The 16,302-nt window shown below is 42.0% G+C and overlaps 1 long non-coding RNA gene across 3 annotated transcripts; it reads left to right on the forward strand.

Moving 5' to 3' along the window:
- Positions 1-3,327: 3,327 nt before the first annotated feature.
- On the forward strand, positions 3,328-15,107 carry LOC125617256. 3 transcript variants are annotated; one of them, XR_007348193.1, is made up of 4 exons: positions 3,328-3,739; positions 4,144-6,391; positions 7,716-10,522; positions 10,871-15,107. It is a non-coding gene; the product is annotated as an uncharacterized LOC125617256 (long non-coding RNA). The 3 variants fall into 3 exon arrangements; XR_007348191.1 differs by having other exon boundaries at positions 3,328-6,391; XR_007348192.1 differs by having other exon boundaries at positions 3,328-6,391; positions 7,716-10,358.
- Positions 15,108-16,302: the final 1,195 nt, after the last annotated feature.

The raw sequence follows: 16,302 nt of genomic DNA on the forward strand, positions 1-16,302 counted from the left end.
ATGAGTGTACCTTTTTCCCCACATCCTCACCAACACTTATTGTTATTTGTATACTTAATAGCTGCCATCCTGACTGGAGTGAGATGAAATCTTAGAGTGGTCTTGATTTGTGTTTCTCTAATTGCTAATGATGATGAACATTTTTTCATATATTTGTTGATTGATTTGTACCGTCTTCTGAGAAGTGCCTGTTCAGTTCCGTGGCCCATTTATTGATTGAGTTATTTGTTTTATTGTTGCTTAGCTTTTTGAGTTCTCCATATACCATAGAGATTAGTGTGAGGGGTAAAGATTTGCTTCCAAGATGTAGGTTTTCTATTCACCCAACAGATTTTTTCTTTTGCTGAGAAGAAAATTTTTAGTTTGAGTCCATCCCATTTATTAATTCTTGATTTTAATTCTTGTGCCACAGGAGTCTTATTAAGGAAGTTGGGGCCTAATCCCACATGATGGAGATTAGGGCCTACTTTTTCTTCTATTAGACGCAGTGTCTCTGGTTTTATTCCTAAGTCCTGATCCATTTTGATTTGAGTTTTGTGCATGGTGAGAGATAGGGGTTTAATTTTACTTTGTTGCATATGGATTTCCAGTTTTCCCAGCACCATTTGTTGAAGAGGCTATCTTTTCTCCAATGCATGTTCTTGGCACCTTTGTCTAATATAAGATAATTGTTGTTTTGTGGGTTAGTCTCTGTGTCCTCTGTTCTGTACCATTGGTCTACCAGTCTGTTTTGGTGCCAATACCATGCTGTTTTTGTTACTATTGCTCTATGTATAGTTTAAGGTCTGGTATAGTGATGCCACTTGCTTCACTCTTCCTGCTAAGGATTGCTTTAGCTATTCTGGGTCTTAAAAAAATACTTGGGAATCAACTTAACAAAAGCAGTGAAAGACATAATAATGAAAATTACAGAACCCTAAGGAAAGAAATCAAAGAAGCCCTTAGAAGATGGAAAGATCTACCTTGCTCTTGGATAGGCAGAATTAATATTTTCAAAACGACCATACTTCCAAAAGCACTATACAGATTTAATGCAATTCCAATCAAAATTCCAAGAAAAAGCAATCATAAAATTCATCTGGAAAAATAAGAGACCCAGAATAGCTAAATCAATCCTTTTCCTTTTTATAGGAAGCCTGGTTTGTCAGATAAGAAAATGTAGCAAAGCATTTAGCTGTCTCCCTCCACTTCAATCAAGTCTGAGGAGATGGCTGCTAGAAGTGTAAATTCGGCTTAAAAGCCTGTGGGCTGACAAAAAAAAAAAAAAAAAAAAGTTATTTGGACTAAAAAGCCTCTGTTACCTACATATATTTTTGGAGTTCTGTGTGATGTTCTGAAGCAGGAATGCACTGTATAATGACCAAACAAGGTAGCCAGCATAACCATCACCTTACACATTTATCATTTATTTGTTGTAGAAACATTCAAAAGTGTCTTTGCTAGATATTTTGAAGTATATATTACTATTAGTTATAGTCACCCTACTAAATTACAGAAGACTATAATTTAATCCTCCTAGCTGTAATATCGTATTATCAATCAACTTCTCCCTATCCTTCCAGCACTCCACTCTCCTCCCAGGCCTCTAGTATTAACTATTCTGCTTTTAACTTCTATGAAATTAACTTTTCAGGACTCAGCATATGAGTAGGATCATTTAATACTTATCTTTCTTGGTCTATCTTATTTCACTTAGAATAATGTCCTCCAAGGTCACCTGTGTTGCTGAATGACAGGATTTCATTATTTTATGGTTGAATAGTACTCCTTTATGTGTATGTAGCACGTTTCCTTCACCCATTGATCTGCCAATAAACATGCAGGTTGATTCCATATCTTGGCTATTAGGAACAGGGCTACAAGAAACACAGGAATGCAGATGTCTCTTTAACATACTAACTTCATATCCTTTAAATATTTATCCAGTAGAAGATTTCTGAATCATATGGCACCAACGTCCCTTTTTGATAAAAATTCTCAACAAATTAGGTGCAGAGGTAAAGAGCTTTAATACTAGAAAGGTCAGACATGACAAACCTATAGCTAACATCATCAAGGACTGGAAGAATTACTATTGTTCAAATGCTGACACTAACCCTAGCAATCCTCACTGAAATATCGATGTTCTTCTAAGAAAAGGAAAAAAACATCCCTAAGCCCTTGACCAGGAATGTGCATGCTTGTATAACTGTGTGTGCACATGAAGGTGCGGAGAAGAGAAGGCGGGGCCCCCATGGTCTGGAAAGATGGAAGAAGATCATAATAATAAACAATTTACCTCTTCCGTGCTCTTTCAAACAAAACTTCTAAATAATATCAAGAGACATAGAATCCCCGAGAATCTCTGGGATGAGGTTTAACATTTAGCCAAGAGATGAGGCATACTTGGGTTGTTCTTAACCAATCACAGACACAGGGGAAAAGGAGGAGGAGGAGGAGGAGGAGGAGGAGGAGGAGAAACAAAGGAAAGGGGATAAATTTCCATTTCCTGTTAATAGAACCCAGCTTGCTTCTTTTCTCTTGCAGTATTAGCATGAACACAAATTGCAAGAAACTTTAGAGTAGGCGGCAGGAGATCTACAATTTCAGAATAAATGTAGCATATTTCCTAAAGGAAACAATGTTCCTGGTTTCCTCCAAAGGGAGAGAGACTCATGGTTGGAAAGTAAAAGTAAGCACTGTTTTTTCCCTGCTCTTTGAAATGATCTGCCATTTGTCCATAAGCATTAAATCTTCTCAAGGAGACTTCACCCCTAAAACAAAATAAAACAAAAAACCTATGTTTTCTCTACATAAAAAAACCATTTTCCCTCCTGTAGCAAATTTCTAGTGCTAAGGGCATCTCTCTTAACTTCACGATTCACATACCTGAAAGTGTCCACTCAAATCTAGTCTTAGAAAGTTATTTTTAGCAAATCTGTTCTAAATTTATAATTCTTACACTTTTTAAGCATTCTTTGGGGTTCCTATAAGAATAGAAGGCTAAAAAGGTTTTTAGCAGGTAGAAAAAAAAAAGAAATGCATAAACCAGAAAACAATAAGATATCTTTGAAACACATTGTACTGCATTTACCCTTTTATCTACTTTGGGCCAACCACGTTTAAGTGAAAAAACAATTTGTCAAGGAAGGGCTTCTTATTCTCAATTTAGAGAGGCAGATTTAAAGCTAACTGGCTCCATGCTGAGTCCAAAACTGGATTCAGAGGTGTGTACTGGGAAGGCTTCCTTCCCACATCACTTGGCCCAAGCTGAGCTCTGGGCCACTGGCGGAGACTGTGGAGCACCATCAAGGAAACAGAATCCCCCGGGAGCTCGCAGATGATAAGGCGTGGACACATGGGCGTTTTCTTGGATGGGCCCCTTGGGGTTCTGGGAAACCATGACCACAAGTCAGAGGGCCTGCCCAGCATTGTGTAACATAAATTCAGAAAAAGAAAGTCTCCTTTGCCCTGGGCGGTCTCCAGCAGGCCGCTCACGAAAACCACTCTGGACCTGGTGCTTGAGCTGAGGTTGCACGGAAGAAATGAACTTGGAGATCCCAACAGCTGGAGGAGGATGGCCAGCAAGCTGGAGCAAAGCACTCCACTTCCTCTCTTGGCTGTCAACTTCAACAGCACAAAATGCTCGTTTTGTCAGAGAGGACTCCTGGGGCTGGGCTGGTGTTTGGAAGAGCCCTCTCGGATGGACAGCAGCCGTAAATCACCACACAACTTCTCTCTGGGAGTCCTCGGCACCAAGGTACAGGGATGGATTTCTCAGGCTGCTGGCGTAGCACAGCTTACTTTTGGGAGGCAAGATAAAGACACCAAAAGGCTTCACAAGCTGAGCCAGGACCCCCCAAAAGAAGGAAGCAGGAGGTGCTTCTTTGAGGAGGGGCCCAACAAGCTGCTGGAACATCTGCAGGCTGGGTAGTCCTCCAGGGAGCAGGGAGAGGCCCCGGCAGGAGGCAACCTTTCTCCCCTATTTCTGAGTCTGCCTTGAGAAATAGGAATGCTGGAGAGGCCCAATCAGGGGACAAGAATGCACCCTCCCTTTCCCTGGCCACCCCTCCCCCACGTGCTTCCTGAGACAGGAAACTTTAAATTGCTGGGATGGGCCACCCTAATTGCTACTCTTTTAATAACTTGGTTCACTCCTTGCAGCCTCTGTAAACATTTTAGGAGCAGCAGACTCGTAGCAGGAGCGGAAGCATATCCTCACAGGATGGCCTCTCTCCTACCATGAGCAGTCAGAGGACCAGCCATAGCCAACCAGCAACACACCTGCCCTCCTCTCCACAGCCCTGAAAAATCCCTGGAACTGATACTTACAGGTGTCCACTTAGTGTCCCCAGTACCTCCACTGAGGGGACCACCTGATGCCATCGGCCCATGAGCATCCCCTTGCTGGTGTCTTTCACACAGGGCCTGCTCCAGCCCAGAGCCACATGGCCCCCCACTGTGCTTCTCCTTCTCATCATGATCCTAGAAATGACCTAGAGAAGACCCCTCATTTTATAAATAAGAATTCTGGGAGCACCAAGGTCAAAGGATTTTCCAGGACAGTGCAGCAAGGTATTGCCAGAGCAAGGGCCCCAGGACAGGCCTCCTGCTTCACCTGGGACGCCCCCTGCCACACCAGCTGTGGTTCTGGACTTACCCACAACCACCATGGGGTTTAGGGTCAGGGCTTTCAGAGCCAGCTTCTTAGGTGCAGCCTCCACGAGGTTTTTATATCTTCCTCGGAATCTCCATATGGAGGGGACGAGTGGAATGAATTATTTGAAAACCAGTGAAGTCAGAGAGGATTGGAAGGTACACATGGATTCATCAGGACCCACCTTTTTCTTTAAACTGTTCTTTTTTGTGCCGTCACTTTGTTTAATGGTGGACTAGGAGTTCTGAAATTTGTTTTATGTGGTTTATGATACTTGTGGTTTGGTAGAAGCTCAGATCCTGGATGCAAATGTGAGTGAGAGGGTTTGAGAGGTATTTGTTGGTTGGTGGCAAGATAAGATATTTTCTATTTTTCCTACCATTAAAACAAACAAACAAACAAGCCTGTCTAATCTGCCTTTCTAGGAAGGACTTGGACTGGAGTTAGGCAGTCCATCTCAGAAATAAGGTGACCAGTGTCAGGGGACATATAGGACAGCAAGGGAGAGAGGTGCTGTCAGTTCTGAGACCAAGGACAGGGGCCAAGTCCAAAGGGATCAGCAGCGGTTGAAGAACAGGTTCCCAGAATTGAATGGAACTGGGTTTGAAATAAAAACATGTTAAGAACTAGAAAAGGGGTTTTCTCTAAGTCGTGGGCACAACTCGGTGTTTGCAGGTGTTCTCTTTGGTGGATGGAGCTGGAATGGCTAACATCGGCAGGAATCAACTCAAGAAGGTAATTTTTCAGTGAGGAGATTTGTTATGAGGAGAGAGATTTATTAGAAATAATTCAAGGTTGATATTGTTTTAGTAGAAACTTTCCCAAGAATACGTTCACTCTGAGAACTCTGGGCATAAGACATTTGGGACTTCAGCCATAGAAATAGGGAATGAAGGGTTAGAAAGCTGAAGTAGGGTAAGATGGGGGAAGGCTGCTTCACTGGTCATGGGAGTCACAACCCAGCAGGAGAAGACCAGTACCCACCCAACCAAAGATGTGGTTTAAAGGAATGTCAGTACTAGGTGGGTGTGGGGCACCAGAAGTGCCCCCAAGGGGCTGGTGGGTGTTTAGATAGTGATAAAACTTTAGGCTCTGCAGGCAGGCAGGCCTGGGTTTAAATTCTTCCCCCACATCCCAGTCTGGCCTTGTGACCTTGGGCAAGTTTTCAGAACTCTGGATGGCAATTTTTCTGTCTTAAAGGACTTAGTTTAAATGTTGGTCACAGCAGTGCTGACCTGAAGTGATAGAAAAAACAGGAGGAAGAAAAGGGAGAATGGAAAGGGGCACATAAAGAAGAGGAGACAGTGGAGGAAAGGAGCTGTGGTGAGCCCCAGGTGCTGAGGCTTAGCCTGGGTGGATGTGACAAGTGAGCAACATTGGCAGCTCCCATGTCAGACCAACACTAGAGCCTCAGCTCAGGGTAGGTTTGCTCAGATTCTTGTGTTCTAGCTCAGGATGGCCTTGGACCTCTGCTGCAAGGACAATGCCCATTGACAAGAGTCTGCAGGGAGATCGAGATCGAAAATGTTTATCATAAAGATACATTAAGGATAAAATAAAATAAAGCGCCATGATGGGTGATGAACGCTCATCTAACATTCAGGACACTTGTGCAATGTTAAAAGGACACATTGAGAAAATCAAAGCTTTGCTGCTAGAGTTGAATGCTAACCAGATTCAGGGAGGAAGTTGACACCTGTCGTCCCAGAACTCACCTTGTGCTACACTGAAGCCTTCATTTGATAGTTGTCCCAGGTGGGTATTGGAAGAATAGATGTTATTTGCAAGTGAAATCAGGACTTTGAACATAGTAGTTATGGCCCTTTAATAGGAAGGCTATTGTGTTGGTTAATTATGCTGTAGTGATACCCAATTCACCTGGATTTCTTTCATACCCTCAAAAATTCAGAGGGCATTGAGTGGAGTTATTTTACTAAAATGCAATAAAGTCCTGTGTCTGGGGGAGCTCTTGGCCCATAATGGAGAGAGAATATGTTACAAACAGAAGAGGTGTGGGCATCAGGCAGACTAGAGTTTCACATTGATCTGTCAACTTGCACTGCCTGCACCTTGTCATTTACCTTCTCCTAACTTGATGCTTGTCTCTAAAAATAAGACAATAAAAGATGACAAGAAGTTGTAGAAGGTTAGTGGTTTCCTATACCTATCATGGAGCCTGGCCAATAATAAATCTTCAGTAAGCCGTTAATCACTCATGCATTTGTTTGAGAGAATGAGGTGTATTTTTTAGAACACTAATTAATGTTGACCACTTTCAATTCCAAGAATGTCTTTATGAGAATTATAACTTTATTTAACCAATTTGTAAGTGTTGCTGTCTATCTTTTTTGCCATCTTCATTATTACATTTTCTTTATGGTACAGGATCCTCCTAGAAAATAATAAATACTTATTAAAGCTTTCTCTATTAAATACAAATCCTCTCGGGTTTTGTACACTTTTATGTTTTAGCTGCTACATTACAATTCTGTGTGTGTGGTGTTGGGAAGGGAATCCAGGACCTGACATGTTAGACACGGGCTCTGCCACTGTGCATGTGGTCGTGCATGTACAAAAATATCTTATTTAACAGGAAGAGAAAATTGGGCCAGGAGTTAGACTGGTCAGCTTCCGGTTCAAGCAGACTAATAGGCAGCTGTGTAGCTCAGAGCTGGTGACTGAGATTTCGCTAAATGTTACCTTGGATTTTACTATTGTTATCTGAAAAAAATAAAAAACAAAACAGAAATATCTGTAAGAGCCCTTCCTATTCTTCCCATATGCCTTTTAGTTTTAGGAAGCCATTTTTTTCTCTGAACCCTTTAACCACTCTGAGGAGTCATCACATTTCAAAGGAGCCCAAAGGACAGCCAGGGTTCCCCAGTACAGCAATCGTGTGGCTCCTGGGATCAAAGGCAGGTACCTGGGCAGTTCACTTGTTTGGTTATCAAAAGAGATCCACCAGGTTGTCTCCTATTTAAAAAAAATGGAATCCTTCCTAGTTATCTTCAGTCTAAAATACCCCTCCCCCACAAACCCCCCACAGACTCTGCTTTTTAATCAGAGCCTTCTTTTATAGGCAATGAATAAAGGCCCTTTCCTCCAACATTAAATTGGTGTGAAAATTTGAAAGAAGCTCAAGGAAGCAAATAAAAATTTAAAAATAACAGCAAAACAAAAGGAAGATAAAGAAGACAGACACTGCAAAACCAAGTGACAGGGAGAGACAGAAAAGCAAAAAAGAGACCAAAAAAAAAAAAAAATAGGAAAGAGGGAAAGAGATGCAGATTATAAACTAAGAGACCTTGACTATTTTCAAATCAAGCCTGTCTTTTTTCCCATAATCACAGTGACTTCATATCCTCCCAAAGCTGGCATGTTTCTCCTGGGAAGATAAATCCTTTCTGGCAAGCTGTCTGCATTCGAGCTGAAGCAGGAAGCCCCAGTCATCATAGCATTATGCAAGCCTGTGTCCGGCCAATAATTGCCTATCTGACATGCTGGCCTCCCACATTCCTGAGATTCATCTAGAACAGCCAGAAGATTAGATTAGTGTGTATTTTCAGCTAGAGCCGCCATCACTGCTTGCTGGTGTGCCTCCTGTTAGCTGGATCAGGACAGGGCCCGTCTGTCAGCCAAGGCCCGCCCGTGGGCCCCTGCCTGTCCAAAGTGTCTGTCTCCTGGGCAGCGGGTTCTTCCTGTGGAAAGAAGGAGCCACAGAACTTTAGGGAGGACTGGTTTGACATCCCTGCCACCAACAGTGTCCTGTGGTGGGACTCCATGACCACAAAGCGACCAAGAAAGCTCCAGGTGACCAAGTCGTCCTTCCTGCTTAAGGACACACGGAGGCCAAGTTCACAGAGCACAAGCCAAAGTTCAGGGAAACAGGGAAGGAGGCCTGGGTCTGCACCACCCGCTGCGCCAGCAGAGGTGTTTCTTCACTTTGCTAAGCCTCCGTCCCTTCACGTATAAATTAGGCAAAACAACAGCCACTGCTTCAGGTTACTGATGATTAAATGAGAGGATGTGTACACAAAGCCTCGGCTCATAGTGCCTGTGAAGAGGTGCTGTTTTTGCCTCCTGGACATTTGTCAAGCGTGCTCCAAGGTTTGCAAGCTTCTGCAGGACAGACAATGGTGCCCTTCTTCATCCCCGAGCCCACCAGGGGGCTCTGTGCCCAGCCAGTCAGGGGCTTTGGGTTAATATTGAAGGAAGGAAGGAAAAGGGAGGGAAGGTGACTGAAACAGGAGAGAAGAAAATGGGAAGAGAGGAAGCGAGGAAGGGGGAAGGAAGGAGGAGAGGGAGGAAGACCCCTCGTGCCTCAGTAGTCAGCCACGCTGGGGACAGAGCAGATGCCGTGACCTCTCCACTTGATTTTCTCCTACTCCTTTTAATCCTCTATTCTCTCCTGCTGATGTCCACTCTGCTTCTGCTTTTATACCAGTGGAGCCATTGCCTGGGCTGTCCTCCTTCATCATCCCTAACATCATCCCTAGATCTCAAGTCACCTCTCCGGGCAGCCTTCTTGACTGAGCGAGGCTACCCCAGGGCTAACTTCAATGATTCTGCTGTTGTACCTAATTCATGTCTCAATTACCTCTTCCCAGGACTTTATTCTGGGAGTCCCAGAGCCAGAGTTTTGAGACAAATGCTCCTGGCATGACCTATATTCTTGAGTCTTAGGACACAGGAGTCTTTGTTTTTTACCAGTACTTCATAAACTGTGGGCCATTTTTTTTTTTTTTTGGTACGAGAGATTGAACCCAGGCACACTTAACCACTGAGTCACATCCCCATCCCTTTTTTATATTTTACCTAGAGACAGGGTCTCACTGAGTTGCTTAGGACCTCACTAAGTTGCTGAGGCTAGATTTGAACTCTCCATCCTCCTCCCCCAGGCTCCTGAACCTCTGGAATTACACCCATGCACCACCATGCACCACCATGCCCAGCGGACTATGGACCTTTGATAACTGTCAAGTACTACAGGTGTTTGTTCAGAGGATAAACATATTTCTGTCAATAAAATCACATTTAATCCTGTACCAAGAGACAGGTTCCAAGGTGCATCTATGACAAAATGAAGATTTTAAATGCCACCAGTATTTAGATTCCGTTGCTCAGCACTATCCCTTCCTCGACCCAGCCTCTCCACCACTGTCCTATGTGTCAGCAGGCTTGGGATGCTGGAACAAAGTACCACAAACTGGATGGCAGAAAACCATGGAAATGTACTGTCATAGAGTCCTGGAGGCTGGGGACCTGAAATCATGGGCCATGGGGCCATGCTTCCTGGGAAACCTGCAGGGCATCCTTCCTTGCCTCCTCCGTGGTTCGCTAGAAATCCGTGGCATCCCTCGGTGTGTGGTTCCATCACTGTCATCCTGTTTTCTCCTGGGGCTCTTCCTGTGCATCTCTGTGTCTCCACATGGATGTTTTCTTATAAGGACACCACTCACTTCAGACACAGAGCCTGCCCTACTCCTCGGTGACCAAAGTGAACTAGTTATACCTGCAACAGCCCTATTTCCAGATACGGTCACATTCTGATGTACTGGGAGTTAGGGCTTCAATGACTATTTTTTTGGAGGACAAGGTTCAGTGCATACCACACTGTATCATCACACAGCAAATACCAGACAACCAGGAGCAGAGAAATGAGCATCAGAATGGACAGAAGGAAGAGGTGGCTGAGAAAACGCAGAGAGACCGGGGAATTACTGTGAGTGACTTTTATGGTTCATTTTGATTGACCTCCAAGCGGAGGGGTGAGACCTGATTCAAAGGCATAGAATTAGGGCACAAGTTATGGGTCTTCTAAGCAAGAGTCTAATGAGGCTTCCGTGGGAGCTACACACACGACTCACAGGGACCCGGCAGTATAAGGTACGTGTGATCCAGACCTGGAGTTCCACAGAGCAGGTGAGAGAAGGACACGGGGTGGAGGGATGACTAACCCTCTTTAGCCTTGAGGGAGGAGGGGATTAAAAAGATTGTCTCATGTGTGTAATAAATTTAGAGAATTGAATGGACCCAACCTGTCTTTTAAAAAATCATTTATTAATTACCCCGTCTTTAGTGTCTCACCTTACTGAGTCCTGCAATTTTCTAATTAACTATTGGCCCAACTCGGTCTATTGAAGAGATAATGGGTATTAAGGAGAAGCTGGTCTCTGAAGTTGGCTTATGAATCATGACGATTATGAGTGACTCACATTCCTTGTATCTTCAAAGGGCTTTCTCCTGATGCGCCAGCAGAGGACTCGATGCTGAGCTTTCTCAAATGGAGCTTAGCAGTGAAGGTGAGGGCCCTGGAGCTCCGGAAAGGCCACCAAGGAAGAGGGCCTTGAAGAACGAGGAGGGGAGGGCTGTGCGGTTCGCAGCTTCGGCTGGTTGCCATGGAGGTTCGTTAGGCACAACTTGATGAAGGGCACCCTTGGGAGGTTCTCCCAGCACCGTGCACGGAGCCAGTGGGAGTTGTTTAAAATGCGGGCCTTTAACTGCTTTGCTTGAGGCCAAGACACTGTGCCAGGGTTCAGAAGCATTGGATGGCACTTTTGCGTTCAAAGCACTCAGAGACACCGTGCTTATTCCCAAAGTGGGATATTCCATGGGCTAAGTAGGTCAGTGACAATGAGCTATTGAGGGGCCTGACAACTGCAGCTAGCCGAGAAGACACACAACGGAATCCCTTTGCCTTCCTCTAATAAAAGCCACTGGGGCGAGGGGCGCGAGGAACATTCCTGGGGGTAAAAGAGATAGCTCTAGAAAAGAAAAGATAACTGCAAACGCAACTAAAACCCACATGAATGGATGTAGCACAAAAGAACTGGGTCTCTGGAATCAGGGGCCTATTTTCCTAACAAAACAGCACACCCTTTGTGGGGCACCCAGGGCATATTAGTTTCTTACCGGATTTTTTGGTAGGCACTTTCACTTTTTACTGATTTTAAACCTGGAGGGAGTGGGCCCCTTACACCAGATACCCTTCTAACAACCTTTCCCACAGTCACACTGGATGATTGCCCGGGCTGGGGGGTGAACCTACTTCTCCGGCCCTCTTCAACTTTCTGGTCTGATGGCAGGGAGAAGGGTACTGAGCTTTACCAGATATTGAAAGGGCTTCCCCCGGAGCAGGTTCTCAGCACATGTTCATTGAAAACTGAACAACCCCACTGGCACACAAGTAGCAGTACTGAACTCTTTTCAATGGGGAGATTCAGGGGGGACTCATGCCCACCTGCTCTCTGGAGCCCTTGAGGCCCTGGAGCTCCTGGGTAGAGCTGCTCCTAACACTTCTCAAGGGAATTTCCACATCCAGGACACTGCCCTGCTGAAAGTTAGCAACTGGGTGGCCCCTTCCAATTAGGACTGCTGGATTCGGAACTTAAATGCGTATAATGATCATTCTTAATGCATGTGCTTTACACTCTCAGAGGCTTCCATCTTCAAAGTGCTTTATGAACATTAACTAATTAATCTGGGATACAAATTGTGCCAAGGCCCAGAGGGCTTAAACTGCTCAGATCTGGGGCGGTCTCTGTTGAGGGTAACTTCAAGCAATGCATGGAAACCCTTTTGCTTGGTGTACGTGGGTGGGGCTGTCAGCAAAGTGCCATCAACCCACTGCAGACACTGCCCAGTGTCTGGCCCAGTGGGCTACACCTGCACTTGAGGCTACAAAGAAGAGGAAGCTAGAAGCTCTTTGACAAGGGAGTGACACACTAATGGATAGCAAACATTATGCTTTTAATAAAAAATAAAGCTTCGTAGGCATTTATTTGTTCAAATAGGTCACATTCAAGCTTCCATTGCATAAATGAAGAAATAGGCTCAGAATGGCATAAGAAAGAGCCTGATTTACTAATTACCCAAGAAACATTTCTTATCAAATACAGTAACAGAAGTGACTTACGTAACCCAAAACTTGATGTTAAAATAAGTATGAGAAGTAGAAATAATCGATGCTAGAGACACTCCGAGGTAAAAGGTAAAATTTCCTTTGGATAGGTGAAGAAGATTTGCTTGGAGATCAGTTTTGTGTTGGACTTCATTTACTTAATTATTTATTTTAATGATTTTACTACGGCATAATTTATATAATAAGCTGCATAGGACTCAAGGGTACATGCAATAGAACACAATTATGGTATAAGTGGTATATGCGATAGCACACAATTATATATTAAGTGTATCCATCACTTCTAAGTCTCTCAGTGCTCCTTGAAAATTCCCTTTGTAACCCCATGCCCCAACCCATTAGCAGGTAATCACTGATCAGTTTTCTATCATGACAGACAGGTATACATTTTCTAGAATATAATAAAATGGAATCATATGTTATGTTTGCACAGCTTCTTTCACTTGTGCAATTACTTTGCAGTTCATCCACATTGTAGGGCATACCTATTGCTGCTCACACCCTGTTACTGACACATAGCAGCACATTCTGTAGATCCACACAATAGCATCATGGTGAATATTCATGTACAAGTCTTTCTAAGGACCTATTTCCTGGGAGTGAAATGGCTAGGCCACGTGATAAGTCAAAGATTACTTTAGAAACAGTCAAAGGGATTTTCAAAATAGCCAAACCACTTTACATGCTCATCACAGTATAGGAAAGTCACTATATGGTATATTTACACCAGCAATTGGCATATTACATCTTTTTAATTTTTAGGCATTCCTAAAATTGTGTAGCAGTATTCTCATTGAGATGGTAATTTTCACTTCCTTAATAGCTGAAAATATGTCCAGCAGTTTTGAGGTGTTTATTTATAATCCCTATATGTTAACCATTGTATTTGGTCAAACTCTTTGACAAGTTGTAAAAATTGGGTTGTTTGTGGTTTTATTGGTTATATATTATATTATAAACCTCAAATATGTTATTTGTAAATACTTTTCCCAGGCTTCAGTTTATCTTTTCCTTATTTTAATAGTGTATAAGAACAAGTTATTAGTTTTGATGAAGTTCAAGTTAAACTTTATTTTTAACGGATCATGTTTTTGATAGGTATCTAAGAAATCTTTGCCTAATTCCAAATTACAAAGGTTCTATCTCAGGATACTTCTACAAGGGGTATAGTTTTATCTTTATGTCTGTGATGTTTTGAGCTGACTTTTATATACATGTGAGGTATGAATCCAAGTGTATCTTTTTTACGTAAGGATATAAAATTCCTTTATCATTATTCCTCCACTGAATTGCCTTTGCATTTCTGTCAAAAATTAGTTGGGCATATCTCTGTTGCTCTACTTCTGGACTTTTATGTGAATTTGAGGTGTTTGTCTGCGTTAACCCAACACACTATCTTGACTGCTATAGCTTTGTTCTTTTTCCAACTTGCTTGGCTCGTCTAAGTACTTTGCGTTTCTACTTGAACTGTCAAGTCTGCTTGTCAATTTCTGGAAAAACATAACAAAACAAAAACCTTTAGGAAATCTTGACTGGAATTTCTTTGAACCTAAGGATCAATATGGGGGAAGTCTGAATCTTACACAGTAGCCTGTTCCATGAATGCAGCGTATCTCTTCATTTCTCTTGGTAATGATTCGACATGCAATTTCTGCTATTTTTATTATTCATTTCATACCTATATTTTCAAAGACTTTGCCCCAAGTTCTTTATATCCTTCAATGCTATAGTAACTGAAATTGGCATTTCAAATTTCAATTGGTGATTTTCCATAGCTAGTTTTTGGAAATACGACATATCTTTATATCCTACCATTTTGCTAAACTGACTTATTTCCAGTAGCTTTTTATGCAGAATTTATTGAATTTTCTGCATGGATGACTATGTTATCTTACACATAAAGACAGTTTTACTTCCTCCTTTCTAATTTGGATGCTAGCTGGTATTTTTGTTTATTTGTTTTCCTTATTGCACTGGCTAGAAACTCCAATAACACTGGTGAAAGCAAACACCCTTTCCTTGTTCTCCCTCTGAAGGAGAATAGGTCCAGTCTTTCCCCATTACCTGTCCTGCTTCCTGGAGCTTTATAGTGTCACCCTTTCTCAGGTTGAAAAACTCCTTTCTGTCCCTAATTGGTGAGGGTTTTTACCAGAAGAGGATGCTGGATCTTGTCAAATACTTCTTTAGCATCAACTAAGATATGATTTTTAAAAATCTGTTAATGAGTTAGACTGCTTTCCAAAAGTTCAAGCAACCTTGCAGTCTTGGTGTACCTCAATTGTGTTATGTTAGTTGACATTTGTTAAGCACTTTGCCTCAGTATTTAGGAGAGATGCTGTTTGATGGCCACTTTTCCTTCTGTCTTTGCTGGCTATTCTCTTAGAAGGAGTTGGTAATCTTTCTTTTCCCTCAACTTCTGATTTTTTTTTTGTAGAATTAATGTGAAAAATTATTGTTAAAAAATCACTAGTTTGAATAGTAAAATATATTAGGAGCTTGTTTGAATGAATTATTCAATATTTATAATAAATACTTACCTTTTTGAGCTCATCCTCAGTCCTGAATCTTTGATTTTTCATAAAAATTCATATTTCCTCATTAGTCAAGTTTAAGTAACCAAGCGTCTCCTGAAAGTTTTGTTGTTGTTGTTGTTGTTGTTTTTGATACTGGGGATTCAGCTCAGGGCTACTTGCCCACTGAGCCACATCCCCAGCCCTATTTTGTATTTTATTTAGAGACAGGGTCTCACTGAGTTGCTTAGCACCTTGCCATTGCTGAGGCTGGCTTTGAACTTGTGATCCTCCTCTCTCAGCATCCCAAGCTGCTGCTGAAAGTTAAGGTAGGGGGTAGGATCTCCTTTAATGCCTATAACAGACAGAATTCTTCCTTAGAATTAAACAAATTAAAATCTGGATTTAAAAACAATATCAAATCTGAAATTGATGCTTTGAAATACACTAAATTATCAACTAATTTCTCCCTTCAACCCCAAATTCAGAGATTTGCTGAAGGTAAGTTTGTACCAGCTTTCAGGAGACAATTGTTAAACATTCATGAATTTTGCAAGGTAGTTGTTAAACAGACTTAATATTAAATATTAAATCACATGAACTTACAATTAAATTATATCAAAAATAAAGGTATTAAATGCTTGAAGCTTATTACTTTCTAATTATTTTACTATCATCTATGCACTTGAAATCACTATGTTTATTTTAGAAATACTATGTAATGATGTGTTATTGACAGTCACTCAGTCTCAGGACTTGGTGATTCATGTTCATGGGTTAAAATCAGCCATCTGTACATTTACACCATGGAAATTGGCAAATGCTATAGAATAATACACTGTTTGATTTATTGTTTTGTTGATTTTTCAGGCTTAAGAATGTTATGGACAAAATGCTAATGCAGATTAAATGTAAATGTGTGTCATATCTGTAGCCAAAACACTGTGCATAAGCATTAAGCACTGTGAGTATTAAGCAAATATTCTTCCAGCATTTGAGAACAATTATCCATTCAGCAAGGAATCACTCACATCATTGACAAATGAGTGAAGTTCAAACATACTTCTTTGTTGTTCCACTTTCATCTTCCTTGTTAAGATAAATGAAGATATCCACTGAGATTCATTCTGGAACAGTACTCATCTGTCAATTGAAACCATATTTTGTCTATGGATACAAGAGTTGGGCAAAAATAAAGAATTGCGTGCTGTGAGAGACAATGGCCTACATGGAAT

The sequence above is a fragment of the Marmota marmota genome, unplaced genomic scaffold (genome assembly GCF_001458135.2).
Source record: "Marmota marmota marmota unplaced genomic scaffold, marMar, whole genome shotgun sequence".
In the NCBI taxonomy this organism is placed as follows: domain Eukaryota; kingdom Metazoa; phylum Chordata; class Mammalia; order Rodentia; family Sciuridae; genus Marmota; species Marmota marmota.